This window comes from Pteropus alecto, unplaced genomic scaffold (genome assembly GCF_000325575.1).
Source record: "Pteropus alecto unplaced genomic scaffold, ASM32557v1 scaffold12, whole genome shotgun sequence".
NCBI lineage: Eukaryota > Metazoa > Chordata > Mammalia > Chiroptera > Pteropodidae > Pteropus > Pteropus alecto.
The window spans coordinates 1,397,450-1,403,547 of NW_006432669.1; positions in this window are offsets into that span (position 1 = coordinate 1,397,450).

The following is a 6,098-nucleotide window of genomic DNA, read 5'->3' on the forward strand; positions in this document are numbered from 1 at the left end:
AAAACTTGGTGAAGATGTTGACGTGGGATCCTGAAACATTTATTAATACCTCAGTATTTGATGACATTTATAATATTATCTCAAAACATATATTAAGTTTAGCACTAAATACCCTGTTTGCTTATTAGCTATGTTAGTGCTGAACTTTAGTTTATTTATAAATAGAAGAATGAAAAATCCTCCCTCTGGGGTGGTGGTGATTGTTAAACAAACAACTGGAAGCATTCATTTGTAGCCTTCTCACTGTTACATTTCTTTATATGATAAATGATGACTTTTCCTTTGGCTCAAAGATCTAAGAGGGCATATATCTCATAAGTTTTTGCTAGCCATTATATCCCCAGCCCTCAGCAGAGAGTCAAAGTATATAGCTGCTTGAAAAGTGTTTTCTGAATAAATGAATAAAAAATTAAAGAGGAATGGTTTAAAGAATACAGAATTGTAGATGTATGAAAAATGAGTGTCTGGGGGGGAGGAAAAAAAATGGCGTAGATGATAGAGGCTCTGTTTATCCCTCTGGCGACCAAATCAAAGCTGTGACAGAAACAAGGAGCAGTGGCAAGGAAAAATTACCTGGGATCTAGATGAACAAGCCATACAACCAGGGAGAAATCCAAGAAAGCACCCTGCAACGGCAGAAGGTAGGACAGGGCGAGGACAAGGGGCTGTCTGGTGGCTGTTCCGTCTCCAGAGGCTGAGACGGAAGCTGTGGCAACAGCAGCGACAGAAGCCTCTTAAAGGGGCCTCGTCCGCGAGCGGATTTTCGTGGTGACAGGCCTGTTCACTCTGAGCACCAGTGCCCATTCGGCTGCGCCCAGGGGGCACCAGTGACTTACCGGGAGACATTGAAGGAGTGAGGGCCGAGGAGATATTCGCTCTGTACAGCAGTGCTGGCAGTATCCATTGTTCCTTGTTCAGCCCTCCCCACTACCAGTGCGCCAGACACGGCGCCACCATAGCTGTGAAGTCATCAAACTGGATAACAGTTGTCGCTCCACCCAGAGGATTCCTTGAAACCCCGCCTCCCCCAACTCGCGGCTCCACCCAAGCCACATCCGAGTATATCCTTAGCAAGTCAGGTGCTCCTTGCTGAGCAGCGCCTAGACTTACACTGGTGGCAGCTGGCCTCGGTTTCTGGTGTGGCCTTTTGAGGCAACTATAAGCACAGCATCTGTGGATTGCTTGCTGAATCTTCACAGGTGGTCCCGGACGGGTAGAGGCTTAGGCTAAGTTTGGCCTGCAGCTAAACTTCTCTCAGGACTGTGCCACTAGACACCTACTTCAAAAATCCACACTAGTAAGACCGGGAGACTTAGGAACTTTGCTTAGTACATAGAAACAGACATGGAAAGGTAGCCAAAATGGGAAGACAAAGAAGCAGAAACCATATGAGAGAACAGAACAGAGATCCAGATATAATAGAGTCAAGTAATCTAACAGATGCAGAGTTCAAAACAGTGGTTATAAGGATGCTCAATGAACTTCATAAATCCAGTGAGAACTTCAACAAAGAGATAAAAAACATAAAAATGGAAATTATAAAAGGGAACCAGTCTGAAATGAAGAACACATTATCTGAGATGAGAAGTATATTAAATGAAATAAACAAAGGAATAAACAAAGTGAATAAAGAAAAGGATCAAATGCCCTATCTAGAGGACGAGAAAGCCAAGGACGCTCAAGCAGAATGGCAAGAGATAAGATGCCAAGACTATAAAAATAATTTAAGGAGCACATGGGACAATATTAAGGTTCAAATATCCGTCTGATCGGCGTAACTAAAGAAAATCAAGATGTTGAACAGCTGTTTGAAGAAATAATGATGGAAAACTTCCCTAACCTGGTGAAGGAAATGGACATAAAACTCCAGGAAGCTCAGAGAATTCCAAAAATCAGGGATCCAAAGAGGCTCACACCAAGACATATCATAATTAAAATGCCAAAGTTTAAATAAAAATAATATTAAAAGCAGCAAGAGAAAAACATAAATACTTATAAGGGAGCACCCATAAGACCAATAGCTGATTTCTCAGAAGAAACTATGCAGGACAGAAAGGCTTGGCAAAAAATATTCAGTAGGATGAAGAACCAGGATCTACAACCAAGAATACTTTATCCAGCAAAGCTATCATTTAGAGTTGAAGGACAGATAAAGAGCTTCCCAGACAAAAGTAAGCTAAAGGAATCTATCACCACTGAGCCAGAATTATAGGAAATGTTGTAGAAACTTCTTTAAGAAGAAAAAATACAAGACTCACTGCATATTAAAAGACACACACAGACTAAAAGGAAGGGGATGGAAAAAGATATTGCTTTGATGGACCTAGAAAGTATTTAGTCAGAAAGAGAAAGATAAACACTATATGATTTCATTTATATGTGGAATCTAAGGAATAAAAAGAACAAACAAATCAAAAACATACTCGCAAATATATTGGACAATTTGATGATGACAGAGGAGAGGAGAGTTTGGAGGGCTGGGAGAATGGAGTGAAGAGTTAAAGAAGTACAAATTAGTAGCGGATGGATGATCATGGAGTTGGGGAGCACAGCACAGGGAATGCAGTTAGTATTAATATGATGGCTAGGTAGAGGGTCAGGAGGGGGAGGGAACAATTGAGGGCATTGTTCTGATGAACTATATAGATGTCTAATCAAAGTACTGTATACTTGAAACTAATTAAAAAAAAAAGAGTATCTAAAATTACATTTATTATTAGTCTGTATGTAGCCACAGAGAGGAGAGTTGTAGCCAAAGACAGGAGTATAAAAAGACATTTAAGGATAAGGACAGTTGGCAAGCCAATTTACTTGGTAAAAACCAAGTAGTTAAGTCTGTCCAAAGTTTGGTTGTTTCAGAATAAGGGGGATTGTGGTTGATCAGCCTTATGACTGTTAAGTGACAAAGAAGGTCCTGTGCTAGTATAATTAGTGATGTGCACGCCAAGGGTGGGGCAGTAGGAGGGGTCAGCATAGTGTGCAGGTAATGTGTAAGTGGAAGCTCTATCTGTAGAGTATTTAAAAAGAAAAGTCGGTCTGCTTTTTAGTGTTACTATATACCTGAAATTAAAAAAAAAAAATATCAGTGATAAAATATTCCTCTGTAAGAAGATTTGGTCTAAATTCTAAAAAATTCCCACAGCTATTGTTGCTTTAATTAATTTACTATTGAGTTTTAATTTGGAGTTTGTAAACTCCAAATTAGCACATTTTAATTATTCATCTTTTAATAAGCTTTGTGGTCTAAGAGGTAGTTAACTCAGAGAGCTTCTAGTTGTATAGTGGGGCCCCAAACAGGCTACATGTTTGTTTTAAGAGTACTTTCTTAAGAGTTTGGAATGATCCAAGTTCATCTCAGGTACAGTTTGTCTCCAACCCCTGAGGTACTACATATTCCTATCTTTAAACAGATTTGGAAAAGTAATGCTAGCACAGTAACTAAAAACTTGAAGAAATAGAACTTGACTAAATTTTTTCATGTATAACATTTTCCTTAGTCTGGGTTCTATAGGGGATCTTTCGAGGGACTCTGAAACAACTGAAATCGATGCAAACAGTATGTATGTATACATGTGTATTTTTAAAAAGAGATTCCAAAAGTTTATTCAAAGAGTTCTGTGACCCCAAAACAATAAAGAGCCACTGGGATAAAGCATATCCAATGTCTCTTCTATATGCTTTGATGTTTTATAATACACAGAGTGAAATGAAGAAACACTTTGCCGAAAAAGTATATGAGTTAAAATAACAGTCATATATGAAATATATGTCACTCTGAACTATGAAATGTAGTTTTGCAAAAGGTGAATTTGAAAACTACGGAGCTTTATTAATTAAGAGCAAAAAGGATAAATAAATGGTCCTATTTGCAAGTGATTCCTTTATATATATAAATTTTATGGATTGCATAATCTAGAATATCTGAAACATCATTTCATTGTATTTGAATAAAAGTCTGGTCTGTAACAGCTACATGGATAACAAGGTATCATTCTAGATCTGGAGTTGGAATCATAGAATTTTAGCATGGAAGGGATAATAGTAGAGTCTAAACTTTGTTCTGGCTTCTAGCATTAACTTTAGGCTCACATGATATAAAATAATTGCCTAATGATATGTCTGTAAAAGAATAATAATAGCTAAAATTTATTGGTGTTTACAATATGTCGAGCACATGCTTTTATGAAATATTTATTCTTACATTAATCTTATCAAATAGGTACTATTATAGGTCCTATGTTACATATGAAGGAACAAAGACCTAGAGAAATTAAGAAACTTATCCAAAAAAATATAACTTGAAGGTAGAAACTAGGATTCTAACTCAGTCATTCTGCCTCCCTCCAGGGCCTGCTCACTTAACCACCACCCTAAATTGACTCCTTGTCATGACTTTACCTGTTTCCAAATATCCTATTACCATAGTTTCTTGATAGATCCACTTCTATCCCAATTTGATAAACACCTATCTTTTGATTAAATACTTCCAGGAAGGAAATTCTCCCTCTTTCCTCAATAGTCCATTATAGTAACTAATTCTTCTTTAAAGGAAGCCATTATTAAATGTTTTATGGAAGGCTAACAAGGTAGGCGCTGGCTCAAATATCACACTAGATAAGTTCTTTTGTGATCATCGATTTTATAAACACAGGAACAAACTGGGATTAATGAAAGATCTGGGTGGGATATAATTGATCACAAAGAGGAGCCAGTATATGTGTGTATTTGTGTGTGTATATGAGTATATGAGTATGTATATAGATATATGCTATAGAGAATTTTGAAAAATCATTTGACTATTCCTTGATGTAAATATTTAGGATTAATGGTAAGTATTTACCCTAGGAATGCTGGAAAATAGAGCCTGATACAAGGATTTACTGAAAGTACTTTTTTTGGGGAGTGTGATCCTAGGGAGCATGTGAGGGACAGAGCTGGGAACCCAGCAAAGGATAGAGAGCCAGTATAAGGATGTGTTATCAAGCTGGCCACTGCTTCAGGTGACTGGCTGCTTAATTCAGTTAAAATCACCTGAGGAAGACTATGTAACACATTTCAGGATCCTTTGTTGGAAGATGGAAAGGGGATCATTTATGCATGGACTCCCATCTCCCACTGGTCAAAGATTTACCACAGGGTGTTTAATCTCTCAAACTTCTTTCTGGGTTTTAGTCTACACTAAAACTTGAACTAAGAAGCCTCTGGGTGGGAGGAGAGATGTAAGAAAGGCCTAGGGCTAGACATTGTCAGATTGCTCCTGTGTGAAGCTGGTTGGAGCCATTTAGAACTTGTTGCCCCCACAGTGGTTAAAAGAGATGGGCAAGGCCCAGAGAATCTAAAGTGGAGCATGGGAGGTGTTATAGAGCAAGTAACATTATATGATAGATTCATAGTTTTTTGTTCTTTTGGCCTCCTTTCCTATAAGGATTTCAATGTTCTATATATATGATATTCATTAGATCTAATAGAAGATTCTCAAGCTTTCATTATCTGCTCATTCTTTGGATATTTATGTACTAAGATTCATTGAATGTCACAGGCCCAGCATAGGGAAATGGGGAGAGAAATATAAATATGAGAAACAGATCTCTGCTGTCATAAAGCTTACTGTGTTATTAACTCTGTGCCTACTACACTACTAGCACATCGTAGGCACTTTTAAAAGAAATAAAATGGTCTTCTAATACAATCAGTATTAAATGAGTATTAAATGCTATGCAAATCTTAAATGACCAGAGGAGTCTCCCACTAGGTAAACTACCCTATTATCCTTATAGGAAGTATCTTACCCGCAGGCTGTAATGGCTTGTGCCTGTCCTGGGAGTAAAGACTGTTATCTCTGTACTACCTAGGAATAGGGGAGGCTGAAATTTAGACATCTTTTTATATTTATCTTTGTACTTAAGGTGCTTTCAAGACATAAGTGAACATTCTAGGAGCTGGAGTCAGGAGCATCACAAGCAGCAGCAGCAGCAGCAGAACCGGTGGCCACACCTATCTATACTAATCTGGCAGAAGGTAGAAGATGCTCTGTCTTACTGCTAGCACTCTTTCGTTGAGCATCCCATTGGCCAAACAACTACCAACTGATTCTACCA